We start from the raw sequence: 24187 nt of genomic DNA, 5'->3' as shown, positions 1-24187 counted from the left end.
TAGCCATTTCCTTTTCACCCTAGCCACCCTCCCTCTTCCTCTCCTCTTTTCTCTTCAATTTTTCTTTTATTTTCCCTTGTGTGCCGCCGTCCAAACCACCAAGAGCCACCATTCCTTTTTTCTTTCTTTTGCGATGAGTTCTTGCACCATTCTCATCTCTTTCTTGCTACCATTTTTCCAGCCTTAAACCTAAAATCTTAACACCCAAGAACAATCTCCATTGTTGCCTAAGAAACTTCATTGCTGTCCATTCCTTCTAGTAAGTGTAAGTGTCATTTTTCTTTTGTTTTCTTGACGAATCTTTCAAGAAAATACCCAATTTTCTAGATTTGGAATTGGAGTGATTTTTAATGATTTTATTTTATAGCCTTCAAAATTGATTTAATTGGCTTTCAAATCAGCCTCTATTTGCCACTATTAGTGGTAGTGCGTTGCACCTAGAGGCACAAAAAGTGGTTGCTATTTTCTTTAATTTTTACCATCTATTTCCAACAAAATCTTGGTCTTGTAAACCCTTCCTAATCAAACTCTAATCATGTGTGACTTAGAAAAATTCAATATTGATCGTTTGACAACTTGGAATTGACAATTCAAGAAGTGTAAGTGCAATTGGTTGAAGGTTAATACGTAGTTTCGACTTAATTGTTGGGGAGATTGTTAATTGATTGGATTAAGGTTTTTAATGATTGAATAACCATAATTTTTTCAGCATTTAATTGTGTTAGGTGCCGACTTAAATGCTCCAAATAACAAATGAAGCCTTTAGATGTTCACGCATATGTTTCACGTTAAAACAGTGTAAGCAACTTAGTCGCTTTGGATTGGGAATTTTTATGGAAACGTTGATTTGATTAAATTCTTATGGGTATGTTTTAAGGTTGGTTTTGACAACAGCCTAACTCAATAAATTCCTATTTATTTTAATTTAGGTTTGATTTAAGGTTTTAAGGATAAATCGTATGCTTCACAAGTAGTGTTGTGGTAGTGCGAAAATAAGGTGTGGGTCGTAACTTGATAATTTGAGTCTTTTAATAATATTTTGAATGTTACAAATGTTGATTAAGCTTGTGGGTCGAGCTTAGTTAAATTTCTATGTAAATGTTTTTTTAAAAGTGGTCAAATTAGGTGCTAAAAAATGTGTTCAAGAATTAGAACCATAGTGGAAATCTCTTCGTCTATAGCTTTTAGAGAATTAAACTAATTTTTGAAAATATTGTAGAAAAGACATTTAATTTTGAAAATCAAGTTAACATTTAGAGTACAAAAAGGTAAATATACCAAAACTTTAAAAACACCCTATTTCCCCCTTCACCTACACTAGTTACACGATTCTACTTCTCTCATCTATTAGGTTGTCGTCCCTTCAAATCCCAAACCCCATCTCTAATCCTTTGATTTCCTTCAAATTTCAAACACCAAAACCCTTCCAAAGTCAAAGAGAAACACCAAAAACACCATTAATTTTACTATTGTTCAAACTTTTGGGTTTTTTAGATTTTCTATTAAACATTCATTTTTTTCTCCCAACAAAGATAATTTTAGTTTTTCTATTAGTTTTAGATGATACCTAGCCTTTCAAATTGAGTTTTTATCCATTGAATCAAAATTTTTGAATAAATGCCGAAATTTGAGTCGTTAATGGTGAAATTCTGGATTTTGAATGAAAACGATGTTTCAAAGTGTTTTTTAATTAGTTTTGATGTGATCAGAAGGTTTCTAAAATTTCTTTAAAGTTTCTTTGAAAGATTCTAAGTTTTTATTGAGTTTTTGTGAAAATGACCATTATACGTCGAAATTTCAAAACCATGAATCTATGTAGTTTTGTGTAGTTTGAAGGTTGGGAATTGTTCTTAGGTTAATAATTAGATGATTGGAATCACTTTTAGGTAAAGATATTGAGTAAAGATTAAGATATTTAAGTTTTGAATTTGCAAGTTGAAAATTTTAGTTCCAAGAGAAAGGAACCTTAGACCTGCATTTTTTATTATTTGAGTGTGTCTATAGTTGTAGATTAAGTATGTGTTGTGTGGTTAATTTTGATGAAGATTTGGAACAGTGGGAACCTTCGATGAGCAAGGAAAAAAGAAAGGAAAAACTAGTAGACACGATTCCTAGTGTTAATTGGAAGCTTAGGAGTAGCCTAACCCCTACTCTAAGTTTCAAGTGCAAGCTTTCTTATAGTCTCATTTAATTTGCAGAGTATGTGATTGTGTGTTGTGGATTTAGTATTAAGATGTGATATATGCTTGTTGTGGCTATTGTGAATATGTTACTTGTAGGTATGTTATGCATATCGAATGACAGTGATGATGATGTACTTATTGTGTGAATATGCAGTAAAAATGTGTAGAAAACAATAAGTAAAAATGTGTGAATAATTACGGATAGTTTGGGCTTGTGTCTTTGAGACCGTAGGATATAGTTGGCATGCCATAGGATTTTTGAGCACTCACCCTTGTGTTGTGTTATTGGGACATTAAGGCCTGAGACAGTTTTGGAGAGATAAGGGAATGTGAACTCAACTCCATTCACCGGGATATGTTGGTGTGTTGGAGACTGTTACCGAAATGCTACGCTTTTGGGATATGTTCGACTCTTCGAGTTAATAGTCTGTTAGAGATCCGTGACTCCAATGTGTGGTGATAAAGCCAACTTTTATGTTTCATATCCTTAAGTTCCAATTTATCGTTGAATGTAATATTATGAAATGTGATATATGCCTATTTATTATGTAAATACAGAGTTGGAAATATTGGTAGTTGATGTATGAATATTTTAATATGTTACATTAGTCAAACATTTTTGTAATTGTGTTTTAGATGTTTTCATTTAACGCATGTTATCATGTTTATTTGATGGTCTTTTCGATCATTCACTGAGCTTGTTTAAGCTCACCTAGTCTTTTTAAATATTACAAACAGTTAGCGTTGCAGTGCGAAAATTCCAAAAAAGCAATCCAAGTTAAGCTTAGTAAACTGAGTAGGTGTTTTCATTATTCTTTTATATTGTGGAAATAAAGGCAGCGTGGCTAGAACATTGACTGTATATACATATTATGTCTTTGATGTTTGTTGGTTTTGCTTCGGTTAGAATAATTGTGATTGAGATGTTGATTGAAACTATAATTATGATCATTTTGATGCTAGATGATTTGTTAGTTGATGCATGTTGAAGGGATAAATCTTTGAATGTGCATTATGCCTTGTTTTGCTGTAATTTTTGCTAATTTATATAGAGGTATCGATAATCAGGTCATTAGTATCGATACCTCCATGTTGAAATGAATGTGCAGGAAATCAGTAACTCATTTTGGTATATCGATACTTGGGGTGGAAATATAGATACTTTTGAAATTGCATCTATAAAATGTTGGGTTTTAAATTTTGCAGAGAAATGGAATGCTAAAAAGGTACCAATTTTCTAAACAGTATCAATACCCATTATGAGAAATACCAATACCAATGAGAGAGTATTGAGACCTATGTTACTTTTTGGAAATTTTCGTTAAGTGGTCTTTAAGCATGCTTTAACTCTTTATAAGGTCGTTTAATGTATGTTTAGTAAACTTTAACATTGCCTAGGGTATTTTAGACTTTAAACCATTATATATGATTAAATATGATGATGTTTGTAACAACCCGTTTTTCAGTAGTGTCGAAAACAGTGGTTTCAAGACCACAATTCCAATGTATCAGTCCGTAAATATTAATAATTTGATATTTACAAGGTCATTTAAGTCGTATTAAATTTTTATTAGGAAATTTTAACGTTTAGGTGGTTAATTAAGTAAAAGGGTTAAATTGTAAAGGTTACAAAAGTTTGATTCTATTAGAGGAATGCATTAAAATGGAAAATGAAGGTAAAGGAGGGATTCAAATGGTAATTATACCATTTGAATAATGGTAGACGATTATCCTAGTGAATTATAAAGATTTTTATTAAATTAAAAGGGTTTTAATGGCAAAATTATAAATAAATGGAAATGTAAGAAAAATTAAAATAAAAAGATGAAAACATCTTCCCTAATTTCATCTTCCACTGAAATTAGAATAGGAAAACACCATTGAAGGACCTTAGGGTTTGGCTAAGCAAAGATTGAAGTTTTTAGCTAATTTTCTTACCCGTTTTTAGTAACTTTTATGTTTTTAAGCTCGTATTAGCTTGATTTAGCTAACTCGTTGACTAGTTTGTGAAACTGTTAAATGTAATAAATGTTGCCATTGAAGATTTAAGTTACTCTTGAAGTTAATGTTGAAATATGAAACTTTGTTGCTTGGGTAGACTAATTTGTAAAGTGATTTTTAGTGATTTTATCATTTAAGGACTAAATTGTTAAAACAATAAAATTGATTGCACTCAATGTGAAATAATTGCAAATAGGGATTTTTGTAAATCCATAGATCATTCGGCCGAGTTTGGTTTTAGAAGAAAAAGGTTAATTTGCATGTTTGAGGGCTTTGGGACTAAATTGAATAAAAAGGTAAAGTTAAGGGAAATTTTATAAAATGTGATAAAAGACTAAATTGCATAAAAAAATTGAATTTTTCTGTTGATTTGGTTAATTTAATGATATTATCATTTTAGATCGAGAACGTGTTGACGATCATGGGAAGGAAAAGGTTGAGGATTAGTCCCTGTATTCAAGTCGTTATTGCAAACTAGCCCGGTAAGTTCGTTCATGTAAATAAGACATAGGTATCTTCTTTAATACTTGTTACTGTTTTAGTAAATGAAGTGTTTCATAATCTTTGAATGTTTGATCTAACGGTGGTCAATTGTGAAATTGAAATTTGTTTAAGCATATAGAACCGAGCCTTGAGCCTAGCAGGTGAGATGCTGATGTACTGTACTATAATAGGCCTTGTGCCTAGCAGGCTTTGTGTCTGTGTATCTATTGGGCTTAATGCTTAGCAGACTTTGTGCCGGTGTATCTGTCGGGCTTATTGCCTAGTAGGCTTCGGGCTAGTGTAATGATTTGTACTAGATACTAGTGACTTGGGAACATATCAAGCTATGTTTTGGAATAAGAAATGAGACTAATATACTATTCAATTCTTACTTGATATGAACTGTAACAAACACGATCTTGGTTATTTTAATCGTATAATTTGTTCTGTTATGTGTTTAATTCAGTAAGTTTATTGTTTGGCTTAACGAACTTACTAAGCTTCAAGTAAGCTTAGTCGTGCCTTGTCTTTTGTTTTGTAGATTACATATTGTGATAGGGAGATCGGATCAAACTTGAAGAATCACACTATCTCGAGGACTCTTTTAGTAGTTTTTGTAAACATCCTAGCTTATATGGCATGTAGTAGGGCTAATTAATTTGTTGTAATGTTAAAGTTATGTATTAGTTGGTATGCTCTTTATATGATAAATTTTAGAACCTCTTATGGTATGCAATGTTAAATTCTAAGTTGTGCTAAATGTTTGATCATGAATGGATGTAACACCCTAAACCCGGCCTAGACGTTATGGCCAGATTCGACATGCCACACCGAAGTGTTCAAAACATTTTAGGTTGTTGTTCTATAAAAACTTACTTGGTGTTTTAAAAGATAATTTCAATGCAGGTTAAAGTGAATGGAAGTTGTGCACCAGGTAGGAAACCGGAAAAGAGGAGGTGAGTCCATCGGACTGCTTAAGTACCAAGCTCCCTTCGGATCCAATCCTAGACATGCACACCGCCATTACCACACCTTAACATCACGTATATTTCCAGGAAACCAACTTGATTAAGTTCTTTTTAGGAAAAGTGATTAATTTTGGAAAAATATTTTTATTGCGGAAGCTTTGCTTGATGTTGTGTTATTTGAAATCAATTACTGTTTTTGAAAACACGCCCTAAAGCTATCCAATTCCAACAGTTAAATATAAGTATTACCTACCTTAATAAAACATATTAAAACTATCAAAAATAATTAAGCGGCCTTATTACAATTTAAAAAAAAACCGAAACCTTAAACGTAAAATAAATGTCCAGTTCACCGGAAGAAAGGCAAACTTGCAGAACGTGTGGCCACTCCGAATCCCTCACAGCTCCAAGCCCACTATGGTTGGGGATTACCTGCGTGGATGGAAAAATAAAGGGGTGAGTTTGGGGAAACTCAGTGTGTAAATTAACCCAACCATAGCCTATATCGGCTCAACCACAAAAACATAATAAGTTGGTCTTAGCCTAGAACAGAATTCAGAATAAAGCCCATAGGCCCATAACAGAACAGAACAGATATCACAAGTTTATGCAGTACCCAACCTATATCCAACCACATGCACCCCCATACCAACCTTTCACCATGTGGGGAGACTACTCGACCCACCCAACCGCTACATGCCACAGAAATGTGCAGCATGGTCGCCGAGCAGATAATGTGATGAGTCACGAGCAGCAGATAATCGTGGCGAGCCACCGAGCAGAATAATCGTGGCGAGCCACCGAAGCAGATATATGTGGCGAGCCACCAGATCAGATAATTGTGGCATAGCCACCAGGATGCTTCCTCCATAATATAACCCATGTCCCCATGCAACAGATATACAGTCATGGCATACATCATACATAATTAAATCATCATGCTTTTTAGTCAAAAGTAACCCTAGGGGTATAATGGTAATTTTGCACCTAAGGGTATATTAGTAATTTCCATACATAGGGGTATTTAAGTAATTCAACTATTCTTAGGGTTTTCATGCATACCATAGCCATTTACGTACGACCAGAAACACTTATCGCGTTTTCTTACGGAATTGGGCCCGTTGGCCCACTATCCCGACTTTGGCCCATTAAGCCCAAAAACATCGAAATGCACAGAATCATGCACTCTACAGTCTTATCACGTTAATCTACCATATATATCAACTATTAATCTCACGAGCATTCGCACACTCGCATGTTCTCAAAATACCGGCTTTTCGGCATTTCGGCTTTTGCCGATCTAGTCTATAAAAGGGTGTCAGTTACACACCTGTTTGCAACGATATGCTGACGAGATCCATGCACGTACTGCCTACAATTGGATTACTAACACGTTAATCTAACTTAATCGAAAACGAACTACGTAATAACCCCTTACCACATTCGGCCAAAAGCACCTTAGCCACTAGCGATCCTACCTTTGCTGAAGTTAGCGATTATGTCTAGATCCAGCTGTTCCGCTTGTCCAAGCCTTCGATCAGCAGCCTTTAGATCCCACTATTATCAAAATAAAATAGTTATAACATCCCTTAGAGCTGCATGCCCAAATCGACAACCCCCTAACCTTTAGGGGTTTCGACTTTTCTTAAACCCGAAATAAAGATTAAGTTAAAAAAAACTTACCACTGGTTCCCCCAGTCAATGCTTCCAATTGACTCCTACTCGATTCTGATGCAGATCTACCCCTCAAATGATAACAAAAGTCGAGCCTTTAGTGATCTTAAAATTTGGCTATGACCCTATGGCTATGCGTTTTCGGCTTTTTGTAACAGTGAAGAAAAGTTGAGGTTTTGTAGTGGCTTTGTCAACAGAAACTTGGGGTTCAAAGGACAAGAGAATCGGTCAAGAAAATGAGGGAAAAATAAGAGGGTTTTTCCTAGAAGAAAACGACACAAAAGAAATCAGGCTTTCGGGATTTCGACTTTTTGAGGCAATCGACTATAGGCTTAAAACAATGGTAAGAAAGTAGTGTAGGGTAGAGTGGTAGAAGGATTCGGCTATGGAGAAAAGAAGAAGAGAAAGTAGATGGAGAGAAAAAGAAAAGAAAAGAAAAGAAGAGGAGGAAGGATGGTCAGAAAAATGGCACAACTTACCCCTACTGCCGAACTTATACTGGCACTTAACTTAGCCGAAATTGCCCGCCTAAAGCACCCCTTGGCCGGCCAACTCTTGCTCCTTAAAAGTCCACCATTCGACCAACACTGTTCTCCCTAATCAGCTCCTAAATCCTCTCCCTTATCAGCTCCTAAATCCTCTCCTGATAGACTTTCACTTCAGTTCCACTGCTTACCTTTTCTGTACATAAAAATTAATATCACTAATTTGCTTACCTTACGACTCGAGCCTTAACTCTCCTTGGTCATCCACACGCCACCTTTAAAGCCCCCCAAGTGGCGTCACATGCCAACTTACCACAGGCTTCCTTGAGCTTTATTTTACCCAGTTAATACTTAAAAGCCCAGTTAACCAGAACCCCTTTTTCTTATGGAACTAGAATTAACTAAAATTACCGAGTTTTAACTTACGCTTGGGCCTTCTAGAGGCCCACTAACATAATTAAACCTACACCCATGCAGACAGAACACAGAAATTTTAAATTTGCCAACATACACAGAATTCCTGAAAATTGGGGTGTTACAATGGAAGTATTTGGATGAAATTAGCCATGGTGTTTGAGGTCAAGGTAAGCAAAGTCAATATGTGTGTATGATGGTTTATATGTTTGTTTTTAAGAAAGAAAGATTATAGGTACCATGTGATGTGAATTAGAAAGACAATTTGGGTAAGTTTAGATGATTATATTTAGCATGTTTTGGTTGCCCTTGATATGTTTTAAGGTGATGAAATGAGGTGGTATAATTTGGTTTAGGTTTCTATGATATTGAATGAAGAATAAGCATGATTTTAGTCATTTTTTTGGGACATATGGCTTGGGACACGGGCTGTCACACAGCCATGTGTCACACACGGGAAACCCAGATAGGTGTGTTCCCTGAACATTTTAGGTGCAGGGTTCACACAGGCTGGTACACGGCCTGTGACATGGCCATGTGACCCAAGTCAATGAGTTACACAGAAAAGCACACGGACATGTGGAGTAGCCACAAAAGCATGTAGGATAGCCACATGGCCATGTCTGGAGCCACACGGTCTGGGCTCTGTCACACGGCCTAAACACAAGGTCGTATGACCCCTGTTTTGAAAATTTTTAGTTTTTCCCTGAACTTTCTGATTTGTTTCAAAATGGTCCCTAATTGCTCCTAAACTATTTTAAGGCCTCGTAGGCTTGAATTAAGGCCCGCAAATGTATAACTGATACCCTTTGAATTACATATGTATTTATTTAAATCAATTTGATAATTGAATGCTATATGCTATAGAATGTTCTATTTTGTACGGTAACACTCTGTAACCTTATTCCAACGACAGAAACAGGTTATGAGTGTTACAATGTTTGCATGCTAATGAGACGTGGCGTAATGTGTGATAACATTGGTGTAGTGCCCTGTTTCTTGGGCTCGATGATTAGGTTGGGTATAGGGTGTTACATGACATGTTTGTGTTGCAAATGTAATAGAAGTGAATGATATTAGCATGTATGATTGAATGATCTCATTGATTTGACTTAAACTAAGCTAGTTAGCTCACCCCATAGTTTCAGCCATCTTATGTCATGAGTAGGATCAGACATGGCATGCAGACATACGACGCGCTCCGGACATTCTTTTTATTTTTGGGTTTTAATTAGATTTATTAGGTTTTTGGACTGTAAAGCTGTTTGAATTGTGGTTAGATTTTTTTCTTTCTGCTTTGGAATTTTCATGCATGCATACTTACATATAGATTTGGTTATTATAGAATTATTTGAAAATGAATAAAGCATGATATTTGGCTTAAATAATTTATTTGTTAATATTGAATTTTTCTGCTACGATAAAATATAATAAAATTCTCGATAAGGAACGTTGAGATAGTTGTTTTCGAAACAACACAGGTGCTAATAACATGACCTAAGAATGGTATATTTCATTAATGAATGGTTTCCAAAAATAACAAAGATAAATCGTGGTTTTTCCTAAAAGAAAGGGCATTTAAGGTTTTCAACAAACGATTAGATAATAGTGTCGCATAGGTGACCAACATGATCTCCATGATTCGGCCATAACATCTAAGCCGGGTTTGGGAGGTTACAACCACCCTCAAATGGCACCATCCCAGCAAAAAAATACTCTCTTTGAAAATTAAATGAGGCCTTAAGAAAGAATTACAAGCCTTCAAAAAATTAACTCTAATGATGTTAAAATAATATCCTACTCTAATAATCCTTTAGCTTTTAAGATAGTTGTTGAATACATGCCACAAAATTTCAAGCCATTAAAAAATATTATAATGAAACCAAAGATACGAACAACCATCTTATGAGTACAACAAGTATATAGAAATTTTAGGTGCCACTGATGTAGTTAACTGTAAAGTTTTCTCTATGACTTTAAGAAGACATACGAAAAATTGGTATCTAGCCTTTCCAAAAGGTTTTATTCACAATTTCAAAAAGCTAGCTCACTAATTCATAAGTCATTTCCTCACTAATAAGATGTACAAGAACCTTACTAGCCTTTTTTCCATCAAGCAAAAGCCCGATGAACCGCTCCAAGATTATTTTTTATTTCAATATGACAATAATAGGGACCAAAAACCTAATAAATGATTACACTATCCAAACATTTATTATTGATGTTGATCATGAACATTTGATATATGCACGTAATAATGATAAGCCCGAGAGATTTTATTATCTGTATAAGAAAGCTCAAAGCTACACAGAAATAAAAAAAATGAATATGCCTAGAACAGAAGTTATCAAGGATCATTTCAACTTAAACAATATTTAATTTACCATATTAGGAAGCAATAACCTCTTAATAGATATAAACAATCAATAAGCCTTAACATAGAAATAAACATAAATGGACAACGTCTTTTGCAATCCCCTTAATAGCCCAAGAATGGTAAAGCTCTCCCTGCTTGCATTTTAAGTGAAATAGAAAGGCAATGGATTCTTGAGTCCTCACCACCAATAAAAATGAGTCAAAGAAGTGAATCATTTTACGAATGCCAATTTTATTAGGATGCTAACCATAAAACATAAGATTGTGTCTGCTTAGACGATGCTATTAAAACAACCATTAGACATAGGCAAGTTAGAAAACTTGTTGTGGAAACTCCTTGCTAAAAAAATTAAATGAAGATAGAACTTTTCCAAAATATGTGCAAGTTAAGATACAAGGAAAATAATATGTCAGAAAAGTAATAAATATGATTGTTGAAATTAATTAAAAATAGGCAACCTCTAACTTTAAGTGAAAGTCTCATATGAGATGTATAATGTTTATTAGATTTGTGACTCGAATCCTTGTTAAAGAAATAATACAGTGGTAAAACTATGGGATTTTTGAAGGGCTTAAGGCCGAGGGAATCTGTATAGAACTACACTTATTCTATTTGACATTGATTAGAATAAGCTTTTTCAGCCTTTAAATAGATGTAGTCGAAACTCCTTTTGTATCATTTGATTTTCAACATTAGTGAATTTTCTTTTCCTTTGCCCATGATTTTTTTTCCTGAAAGGGTTTCCACATAAAATATGTGCATTTTATTTTTCTTTCTTATTACTTTGCAATCGTTCTATATTTCCCTTATCGACGTTCAATTTCTAACAATGTCAATAAGACATTTAGCAAAGAGATCTTGTCCAACAAAAGCTAACAAGTTAGTTTTGACAAAAAAAGATGAAGATGTAATTCTCAATGATAATGTCAATGACCTTTTTGTAGTCATAGTGACGATAGTAGCATATGAAGTGAAATCAATTCTACTTAATAGTGGAAGCGCGATTGAAGTCTTACATCAAGAGGATTTCATGTAAATAGGTCTAAAGAAAACTATATTAAAGAGGGTGAGCCAGGTTTTTAGCTTTTTTAATTAACCTCTAGTTATGTTTGGTGATGTAAAATCAATACCACAAATATGATGGATTCTTGGTTGTTGATCAACCTTCAACATATAATACCAACCAATGATGAGGATGGCAACATTTTGCATAGGAGTAAAATTATCATCCAAACAAGAATTGCTTCTATTGACTTTAATTTGAAAATAGAGAGGCAATGTCATATTATGTCTCTACAATTGACTCAATAAAATAAGGATCCTCATTGAATGAGATCTATAGGGAAAAAATAGTAGGGATCATCCATAGACAATATTACATCATGACTGACATTCGAGTTAATTTAATTAACATTATCATGATGACTTTGAGAGATTAGATACAAGAGTTAAGATGAATTTATACAAAGCAGAACAAATGAAAGCCTTATAGTTATATCATGATGATCCGTATAAGATAACTCAAATCTCCTTTGTTTCACCAAGAACAGAAATGTGCACCTTAATTAGTTGGTTTAGGCATAATGTTGACAAATTTTATAATTACTTGACATGTCAGGCATTGATCCATATGTTAGTCTTTTACAAAACCTTTTAAGAAAAAAAAAAGTCTCGCTCAAGATAGAGCTAATGCAGTGAAATAAAAAGTTGATAAATTATTAGTTCAAACTTTATTCAAGAGGCGACATCAAATTTTTAATGTTATGGTGGAAAAAAAACAATTTGAAATGGAAATGTGAGTGAATTTCAGGACTTTAAACAAAAAGTTCCCTAAAGATTAATAGATGCCTTTGATTTTCCAGGAAATAAACAAAAAAAAATTAATGTTGTTTCTTCTAACTCTCAATCAACAAGTAGGTGCATCTGTTGGACATAAAGATTCGAGTTTCATGGATGCCTTTTCAGGTTACAACCAAATCATAATAGCTCCAAAACATTAATAAAATACCTCTTATATTACTGAAGATAATTTATTTTGCTATAAAGTAATATCATTTGACCTGAAAAATATTGATGGCATGTATCAACACTTGGTTAATGAAGTAATCAAGGAACAAATTGGGAAAAGCATGGAAGTCTATGTTGATGATATGCTAGTAAAGTGTCAACAATTGTGAGACCTATAAAAGGTTTTTAAGGTGCTCTAAGGCTACAACATGAGATTATATCCCAATAAGTTTGTCTTCAGTTTGGGAGCTAAAAAGTTTCTAGGATTTATGATATCCAATATGTAATGCCTCGTTTTTCTTTTTTTGGTTTCAGAAAATTGATTTTGAAGCTAAATTTTCTAAGTCAAGCTAGCTAGAAACTTTTTAATATAACAATTACAAGTCAAATGCAAAAATTTGAAAATAGAATCATTTATTAAGTAAATATAGTATAAGGATTAAGTTACAAGTAACTTAAACTAGTGATATTACATTGGATATTTAATCAAATCTTTAGTGTACAATTAGTCCAAGGGTCTAAATGCAAATAAACCATGATTAAAATTATGTTAGTGGCAAGGTTAAATCCTATCCAACAATTTCCAATAACATTTCCATCTTGAAATTTTGGTCATTGGGTTATTTGATAATTAGCTTAATTTGATTAATTAATATACATATATATTAACTTGAGTAAGTGGGAGATAGAATTTCAATTACCATCATCTTCCTCCACCATTTGCCTAAGAGAAGAATGGAAAAACACCTAATTTCTCATACCATTAACGTGAGATCCATTGCTTGGGTAAGTGAACATTCCTTTCCATTTTAGTGAAATATTTAACTTGGTAAGATATTTAATTATAACCCGCTCCTTATAACTTTAAATTGTTGATGTATTTTCAAGTTACCATTGTTACGTTCTAAAGGAAATTAGAGAGAGAAACTTGATTATGAATATTAAAGTGCTTAGAGGTTGAATTATGGTTTTCATAAGCTTGAATGTTAGTAGGTAACGATGAGAATAGGTTGTTTTTGAAAAATAGTTAATTAGCCATTAATGGATATTAAGGGTTTAATGAGACAACGACTTAAATTTTTGAGATATGGTTATGTTTTTGGATAGTTTGAGATTCGGTTGGGTAAAACTTGAGTTACAGGAATTTTAAATATTAGAGTTTGAATTGTTATTGCATCTCATGACATTACCAATTATTTGAATGGTCATTAAGTGACCATTTATTTCTAAATTCCTAGTGTTGACTACACGATTTGTAAGTAATAATAGAAAAAGAGTTAGAGTTGAAGTAATCAAAGGAAAAGACAAATTTTTTTATTAAAATCTTGAAAGGTTTCTATCCATTTTGTGTTTTGAAAGGTAAGTTCTCATAGAGCTTATTATCCTTCATGTTTGATGTGTATTCTTGTGTCTATCTTTATGTTATTAAAGTTATTAGCTATAAAACATGCTGAAAATTAAATGGAATAAACATACTTGGAAAGGAAGCACCAATGGATAGAAGTGAACTTATGAGTAAGAAGAATAATTATTATGTGAATTAAGATATTGACAAATGATATTCTCATGTGTTTGAACGAAACTATGGCTTCTGAACTACGAAAATTGAAATGTGATTGTCAAAATAAGCATATGTTCATGAATGATAAATGCTCATGTAACTTGATAGAAAAGCTAGGATATAGTTGGCATGCCAATAGAGTCATATGCACACTTCTGTATGGGTCTAACATTGCTACGAAGATTCTATTATGTCATTAGATGATTCAACATATTTTGTGAATCATCGAATATGTATTGTATCTTTGGAAACCTTGGTATGGTGGATGGATGTATATGTATATGTATTTCCTACGGGCTTCGTACTTATGTGCCTTGGTGTGGTATAGTTCACTCATGTGTCTAAGTTCGTTTTTACTAAGGTTGCATTGGGTGAAAGTTAATTCAGATATAAAAGGGTCAACGTATAAAGAATATGACATGCTGATGGTCACTAAACTAACTATAAATACGACTAAGACAAGCACACTTATCGAACAATATTATAGCTATGGTGAGTAGAAAATATCGTAATTCCACGAGGACTAAAAGTACTAGTAATTACCATCTTCTTATTATCTAGCTAACAAACTGGGGTGATCTATTTTAATCTAAATTTACTAAACTAATTTATCTAATAACGCAACAGAGAATGAAATAGGAAAATAATCAAAGAAAACCAATGAGATAGATAATACCCAGGAAAGAATCCACCTAGACTTCACTTATTATTATGAATCTGAATTAAATAATTTATTCACTTGTGTCTTGATCTGTAAAAATCCCTAAATTATGTTAATATCTCTTTCGACAGTAAGAACAAGTGACTCTAGGTTGACTAGTTAAAATTTCTTTCTAATTAAAACTTCTATCGTCGCATTAACTCGATATATGGATTCCCCTATTAGATTTTACTGTAATCCGATATATTTATGTCATCCTATTTCTAAGATTGCATGCAACTCCACTCAATTATGCTAGATCTACTCTTAAATAAGGACTTTTTCTCCACTGAAATAAGCACATTAAACATGAATTAATATCCTGAAAATATTAAAACAAGAAAGGAGCATACATAATTGAGAACAAGAATCAAGTATTTATCATGTAAAATATAAATCAAATAATAAGATTCATCATAGGTTTCATTCTCCCTAGATATCTAGGGAATTTAGTTCATAATCTTGAATAGAAACATCTCAAAGTTACGATAACCACAAGACATAAAGAAACTCAATAAAACTTTGAAAGAGATTAAATGGAGATATTCGATCTTGAGGGAGATCTGCTTCTGAGTTGATTTCGATGGCGTTCTTTGAGTGTTTTTTTCGATCTTCTCTGATTGCCCCTTTTTCTATTCTTCTAATTGGTATTTATAGTCTTTAGATTGCTAAAAAAGCTTAAAAATTGGCTTTTCCAGCGTATTTGGGAAGCATAGTGCGAAATCGACACAGGCTGGCACATGGGCGTGTGGTCAGCCCATTTGGATCCTGAAGGTAGCTCTTTTTTGTCCAATTTTGGCTTATTTTTTTCTCCTTTCGCTCCCAAATGCTCTCCTAAGTATAGAAACATGAATTTAAAGGATTAGAAGCATCAAATTCACTAATTTACATAATTAATCATCTAAAAATGTGTTAAGAATGAGATTAAAATATGTAACTTTTATAGCTTATCACATGCCATGCTATAAGCTACTGTATGAATAAATATATATTTGATCTTGCATGCTAATTTGTAAATGAGAATGACAACGGACATATGTGCATATAATTATTTCCTTGCTTACCTTGCCTTCTGTTTTTCCTATTTCTCTATCATAGCTAGGTTTAATGTTATGTCCTTTTACTATTTAGTGTACTCACTAAAAACAAGGTAAGTATAGTGAATTCCATTATAGCTTCCTAAGCATTATTTACTTATGCGTTATTATTTCTTGCGTGTAAATACTCAACAAGAGAATCCTAGAAACCGTACATAGAATGAACATGAAACTATCCACAAGGTGACCAGACTATGAAAATTATGTACTAAATGTTGGGGCATGTACGTAGGGTGTCTTTTATATGTAATGGTTGAGTTCATATGTATATATGTTAAGATTTAACTTGAATTTTCTATGGTTGAGCTAGGATATATCTAGTTCTTTGTTATGTGTTGTTGATCAACCCTATTTTCTTATATACTTTATGGTTTTTCTTTGCTTTAGGCCTTACTTCATAAGTTTGAATTAGAATTTTGAAATTTATAAATATGAATGGCTAGTTTCCTACTTGTAAAGCAATCTAATTTGGTAATTTTGTTTGGTACTTGTTGAGTGTGGTTATGTTCCATGATGGTTGAATATGCTATTGTATGTTAAAATTATAACACCCCTAACTCGTGTCTATTGCTGGAATAGGATTACAGAGTATTACCGTAAATCATAACTTAAAACAATTATTACCAAACATTTGACAAATCATGGCATAATTCATTCAAACACATGTATATCTTCCCTTATTTGAGCCATTGAGGCCTTAGAATTAATTTAGAAATGATTTGGGACTAAATCGAAAACATTTAGAACTTTATGGAAAGAGATAGAAAATTTCACATTGCAGAGGTCACATGACTGTATGCCTCACATGGCTGAGACACACGCCTGTGTCTCAGGCCATGTAACATTCAAAATAGAGATACGCGACCATGTTCGTGCCTGTATAACTGTCTGACTTGGGTCACACGGCCAAGCCTCACACTTGTGTGTCAGGTCGTGTAGCTCTCGAAATGGTCTTACACGCCTGTGTGCCAGGCAGTGTGCTAGGCTATGTAACTGCTTGACTTGTTACCCTTTGAAACCTACAAGGGACACATGGTCATGTTGCATGGCCGTGTGTCACACACGGTTGAGGCACACGCCCGTGTCTTAGGTTGTGTAGACAAGAAATAGGCCAAATCTAGGCCATTTCTTTCTTCCAATTCAAGCACACACCTACAAGCAATTTGCACATATAATCAAGCCTTAAAACATACCTAAAACATGCATAATAAAACCAATTCAATAAGTCATTTATCCATACAACCAATATGCCAAAAGGCACCTCAATCACAAATCATCAAATCTATCCATACATATGTGCAATTGACCATTCATCTAGCATTCATATCTAACCTATTTTCATACCAAAACTTACCACAATTTACCACATTGAAACTTCATCAACACATATCAAAATGGTCATTTAAAACATACATTCATTTAGCCACATCAACACCAACCATTAAGGCATCAAAGTACCAAAAGCACACCTATACATGCCATTACATCCATGATCAAAACATTAAAGTCTATCGATATAGTTGTTGGATAGTGTGATAGGTCTCTGAAAAGCTTCCAAACCAGTCGAGCTTCCGATAATCTATAAAACATAGGAAAGAAAAACAACATAAGCACATAATGCTTAGTATGTTCGTAAATCATGAACATAGCTTACCATTTTAATGCATAATCTTAAAAATAGATATGAATCAATCCAACATAGTTTGGCACAAGCTTAAACATCATCAACAACACAAGTTAGTGTTTAAAAACATAACTTAGCAATATCATCATATGTTAAGGTATAGTACATGAGCATAGCATCACTTAAATCATACTTTTCATAATCATGAGTGTTCATATTTTGATCATCAACAATTCAAACCTTTTTATAAGTTCTTAACTTAGCATTTGGTACACTTACTATTCTTTCCCTTTTCATGCCTGTTGAACCACTTATAATAGTAACCAATACGTGGGAAGCTCACACAAAGTGTGCTAAATACATGGCCGAAACCATTCATTTCCTTTTCTTTTACATAGATGCTCACTCGAGCCATAAATGGGTCTGCTCACACAAACTGACGGTCAAAATGTAGCTACATGATGCCGCTCACACAAGTTGATTAGTGTCCGCAAAAAATGTTGGAACTCAGCCATCGGTAGGACATTCAGGACCAGCACCCGAAACATGGTAACCCTAATGACATGTCATTTGTATCCTATATATTCTTAAGGTTCAAACGAGACTCGATAGTCGTTGTAACGTCATTGGATTTTTATCGTAACATGATATGATAAATAGCATAATAACATTTAAATCAAATAACATTAAAATGCTATTTAAACTTACGAACTTACCTCAAATATAAAGATAACAAAATAGAATCAACTAGTCCGATACTTTATTTTTCCTTCGATCTAGATCTGTACGAGGCTTAACTTGATCTAAATAGCCAAATTTAATCCATTTAATATTCATTCCATTCAATTCAGTCAAAAATTCATACTTTTGAAAAATTAGCTTTTGCCCCTATTATTTTAACTTCTTTACAATTTAGTCCCTAAGCTTGTAAATTGAAATTCATGCAATTTCATCCACATACCATGCTAGCCGATTTACCTAAGGACTTATTTCAATTCAAAAAAAGAATTAATTCAAAATTTCACCATGACATTTTACTATTTTTACATAATAGTCCCTAAATGATAATTTTATCAAAAATCACTTTACAAAAATTGTTTATTTATCAACAAAGATTCATTTTCTTCCATCAAACTTTAAAAATCACATGAACACATTCATGGAAAAACCCTAACAAGCTTCCATGGAGGTTTTCTGAGCTTTAATTTTGGTGGATGAATGTGATTGACTGTTTAACATCACAGCAATAATGTGCAAGCGTACATTGTTGATGCAAGTATGGTAGACAGATGTGAGTCTGTCGGATACCAATCCCACAGGGATGGTTGTCTTTTGTCTATTAATGTTAGTGCAATAACTAGATAGAAATGAGATAAATTGTGAGGATAGTTGTCTATAAAATAACTTGAAAACAATAAAATAAAATAAAATATGATAATGATAAACTAGGATCTCCAACATGAATCTTCAGTAGAATACATAGTGCTCACAAGGTATAAAAGGATAGGTGTTTGTCGAGGCAATAAAATTCTATGTATATGTTACCAAGTGTCACTCTTCTATTTAATCTAAGACTTAAACATGCACATTAATTCCACCTTTCGATGATGGCAACATGGAACTATTAAGAACAAGTGGACTAAATTCATCTAATCTTTACTCAACTTCCATTGTAATGCTTGTTGGCTCGGACTATTATGGTACTTTCCAGTGTCAGTGACTGCAATAACACTTCCGTGTTAAGAAACATTTAAACCCCAAGATTAAACAATAAAAGCAAGATTGAATAAGATAACATTTAACAAAGAATTCGTGTGTACTTCCATACAAACAGAAAACAGAGAGTAATCACCAGCATTTAGAAAGAAATAAGAAAGAATCGAGTGGAGAATACTAATCCTAGACAACTCGACTGAATCTCTCTATTCCCTATTGTCTCGCACTTAGGTCTCCTCGTCAGAAGCTAGTCTACATTAATTTTCATGTTGGCTCACCCGTGAGAGGCTTAAGCTACCATAGCCGCAAGCTTCCAAGGTAGGATGAAGAAGATAATGGTTGAGAGAAAAATGCTCCCCTTTTTTCTCATGTCAGTCTTTTATGTCCCCCTCCCATAGTACAGGTGTCCTTTCCTCATAATTATTCTGTCCTTGTACGTACAGGTTGGTTATACTAGACTGGATAGCTCACGTATTTTTAGTTCTTAACCGGATAGCTTTCAGGTGCGGTAATAATTCTGGACACAATCTGGAACTAAATCATGCAGCGATATTAATGAAAAAAAGATAGCAAAATTAAGAATAAAATAGGCTAGGATTCACTGAGTTATAAAATGCAATTTACTAAACTGAAAATGCTAAAATATATGCTAAGGATAACTAAATAGGAACAATTTAACCAATAAGTAAGGAGGAAAACCTATATTCTTTCTAGTGCTATAAGAAGGCATTTTAGAAGATGATGTTTTATTTTTATTTTTATTACTTATCTATCAATTTACTTAAATAACCTTATAAATTAACCCTTAAAATACTTAATAATATGTCCATGATTGTCCACCCACTAATTAAATGGTTTAATTTCCATTTAAGCCACTCACATTAAAATTCCATAGCAATTTAATACATTTAACAAATAGAACCGTACTTTTGCATCTTTTACGATTTAGACATTTTCATTTAATTAAACATGTAAACGATAAAATTTCTTAATGAAACTTTTATATGACACTACTAACATACCGTAGACATTAAAATAATATTAAAATAAATATTTTCATGTCAAATTTGTAGTTCCGAAACTACTATTTTGATTTCACTAAAAATAAGTTGTTACAAAAATGGTGTTTAGAACTTGGTTAAAATGTTTCAAAAGTCATAGAAATAAATTGGTAGCATTTAGGGCTAAAATAAACAATTACAAGGTTAGTTTTTTTAGTGCAAGAGTTAGGGGTATAGTACCTTTACTTTAGGTACATTTACCTAGTAGACATAATACAAATTTCTACAGTAACAGGGCTAGGTACTAATACTTGAGTCCACAAGTATCAACACCTAAGCCCCTAATAGGGTTCCCACACAATTTTGTTGCAATAAAACCATTAGGAATCCGTACTTTGTCCCAAACACCTCCAAATATTTAGGAATTCTTTTAAAATTATCCCAACTTGATTTTATCGTCTTAATGTTGAATGCATTGCTTAAAAAGTTTTGATCTAAATGGTTTTAATTTTGATTTCTTAATGCACTATAGTGTATATGGTTAGTTTGAGTTGCTTTGGCAACAAAATATGATATCTTATACTCGGATCCGACGATTGAGTCGGGTGCGGGGTGTCACACAATTGGGTATTAAAGAAAATCAAAAGAAAATATGAGTCATTTTGGATATGAACTCTTTCAAAAATACTAAGGAGATCTAGAGATTAGCTAAAAGATTTGCAACTAAACAAATTCCTCTCCTAAATGACAGACAAATGATTTTCATTCTTCAAAGCCTTAAAAATCTTATTTGATTGGAGCAAGACTTGCTGAAAACAAGTTTGTTGACTGGATAAAAGTTTATTTCAGTTTTCCATTATTGTTGGCCTCGCCCTTGACACAAATTTACCTTAACAACATCAAATGAGACAAATTGTTTACTATATTAGTTGGGCCCTTCAAAATAGAAGGCTAAATTACATAAAATAAAGAAAATAGTTTTAGAATTGATGGTAGTAGCAAGGAAGCTTTAGTAGTATTTTCAAGCACATCAATTATTCATTATCTTATCAACCTTCTAAGGTAGCTTCGGACATGCAATAAATGGTCAATGAAGGCCCAAATACATCTACTTCAAAATAAGATTCACAACTAGTTTGAGTAAGGTGCACCCTTTTTTAACAAACGATGATTGTTATATGTTAATGGTTTAGGCGTAGGAATCTTACTAACTGAATCATATGGAAATGAATAGCAATATGATTTGTATTTTAGGTTCAATGCCATAAACATTATAGGAAAAGATGAGGCTTTTATACTAGGATTAGAAGTAGTCGGACAATTTGGGTGAAGGAGTTATGATATTTTACAAACACCTAGCTTCTCTGGATTGAAAAATGAAAAAGACAAACTCCCCTTCTAAATAGTCCTTGTCTATTGAGATACAATAGCAAGGAAAGGTTTTATTAGAGTATCAATACCATCCTAGTTATTGTAAACAAGAAGCCCTTTACATTACAAAGGATCTTACTATTGGAAAATCATTTACAAAATAAGTTTAAGTTGGCGTAATAGAATTTTTAAATTTTTTTCTAAAACAACCCTTTATCGTAATATCTAGAGAAATAAATCTGATCAAATAAGTACATGTGTACCGAGTCTTAGGGAGATAATCCAAATCAAACAAAGCTTTTGAAAAGGTGCTTAGAAATTTTGACCAACTCGAACCTAAGTCTAATATTTTTGAACTTTCAACCACTTGATCTTTTCTATTATTCTTAATGTAATGACCTGATCTCCAGTGGCGTCTAAAAATGAGGTTCTGGGATCCCATTTTCGTAAATAGAGCCTTTAAATATTTAATAAAAATATTTACGGAGTTATTATATTAGTGAATTGAATTTTGGATAAGAAATTTAGTGACAACTGTGTCTATATAGAGTCCAGGGACTAAATTGTCAATTTCAATTACTATATATTTTTAATTAGAAAATGGCTTGAGAAATTAAATTGCAATTAACTAAAGGACTAAAATAGTAAATAGACCTATTTTAAAGCCTGATATTTGTAACATGCCAAATTTTTGGTTTAAAGTTTGTAAAATTGTTTCAAGAATGAATAATTGGCTTAATGGTTAAGAATTGGAGTGGTTATCCTTGATAATTGAGTTTGATTCCCTTCCCATGCAAATTGGCTTAATTTTTGCTAAAATTTCTCCCTTTCCTATTTTTGTATTGCTCAAGCCTAGTTAACCTAGGTATAAAAACATTTTTTTGTTTCATTTTTAGCCTTTATTCATCTTTTTTCAACCCCAGCCATTCCACTCCTGTTCTCTCAATGTTTTCTTCTTTCTCTTCCTTGTGCCATCTAGACTGTGGTGATTTTCACCATTTTTGTGCCTAATACTTTACTATTAATTTCCAGCCACCTTGCTGAGTATTTTAACCTTTTAAATGCCATTGTTTCTACCCTTAAACCCTCCTTATTGCTAACTATATCAACCTTGTTTGATGCTTATTGTTGCCCCTCTCTGTGACAGTGTTGTGTATTCGCTACTTATTGGCAACATATTATCCTGTAAATTGTTATTGATGGCTCGTCCGCATATTGATGGCAGCATGTCTACTTATTCTTTTTATTGTTAGTATATATGCATTGTTTTGTATTTGGCAGATGAGTTCTGGGAACTAGTGGTGTGTAGCGGATGAATAGGTAGGACTCTCTTTGCATTACATCACGCTCATAACATGATCAAATGTTGGATTAAATGTGCCATGAATTGTATGGTTATAAAAATGGTGATTGTTTACTTTGTGACTAATCGTATGATTATAATTGTTGTGACTCACAATAAGCCTTTATATGTTCACCCCTAATCTTAACTTATCAGTTAATACTCGAGACTAGGATCAGATGTGGCATACGAAAGTACGATGGACTTCGGACAATTCTTTTTATAAAATAATGTTTAATAAGTTTTATTCAGTTTATGGACTATAAAATTTATTTGGACTATGGTTTGGGTTTTCTTTGGATATGGGTTTTTCTCATGTATACATTATTCAAACGTGTTGGAAAAGGGATTATTATTCCGGTTGAAATTACCCAGGTAACACACGGATGCTGGGTTTGATGGGCATTCATCAAACACATGGTCTTCACCACAATAAACACACAAAAGCTTAGCTGATTTCATCTCTTGAACTGTAGTGGGCTTCTTCATTGTTTTGATCATATTAGGCAAAGAAGATACTTGGGCTGTTAACCAAGTGGTTGCTTATAGCTCCATAGTACCAACAACTCTCTTGCATGTCCCAACTCTTGTGGTAGGATGTTGATAATTATTGTTGTCAATCTTTTCCAAAATTTTATATGCTTCATTATAAGATTTATCTAACAAAGTACCATTGGCAAAAGCTTCAACTACCATCCTCGTATTTGCATTCAGCCCATTATAGAATATCTCCATATGAGTTTAGTGTTGAAATCCATGCATCAGAAATTTCCAAATTAAGTCTTTAAATCATTCCCAAACTTTATATAGTGTTTCATCTTTCGATTGTCGAATAGGTGTGATGTCATTTCTAAGCTTGGCATTCATATTTGGGGGATTATACCGTAGAAAAAATCTCTGGCAAAGATCATTCCATGATGTCATTGTTTCTGACGGAAAAATATTCAGCCATGCTCTTGCCCAATCTCTTAAAGAATATGGAAACAGTTTACGTCGTAAAGCGTCTTCAGGAACACCCTGTTGTCTAAACAAGTCACAGACCTCTAGAAAAATACATAAATGCAGTATTGGATCTTCAATGGGTCATCTACTAAACTATTCTACTATTTGTAACATTTAAAACTTTGTGACACCCCAAACCCAATCAGGACGGATCGACCCAAATTTGAAGCTTTACATTAGC

General features: G+C 33.2%; 1 long non-coding RNA gene and 1 other non-coding gene across 2 annotated transcripts; both read left to right on the top strand.

The window, feature by feature from the left end:
- LOC128283622 (uncharacterized) lies at positions 1–5427 on the top strand. Its single transcript, XR_008274015.1, has 3 exons — positions 1–265; positions 4585–4666; positions 5209–5427. It is a non-coding gene; the product is annotated as an uncharacterized LOC128283622 (long non-coding RNA).
- An 18328-nt stretch (positions 5428–23755) lies between these two features.
- Positions 23756–23862, top strand: LOC128284574 (small nucleolar RNA R71). The gene has a single exon (XR_008274998.1). It is a non-coding gene; the product is annotated as a small nucleolar RNA R71 (small nucleolar RNA).
- Positions 23863–24187: the final 325 nt, after the last annotated feature.

Source organism: Gossypium arboreum, chromosome 11 (genome assembly GCF_025698485.1).
Source record: "Gossypium arboreum isolate Shixiya-1 chromosome 11, ASM2569848v2, whole genome shotgun sequence".
Taxonomy (NCBI): domain Eukaryota; kingdom Viridiplantae; phylum Streptophyta; class Magnoliopsida; order Malvales; family Malvaceae; genus Gossypium; species Gossypium arboreum.
This window is presented reverse-complemented; position numbering and strand designations above follow the sequence as displayed.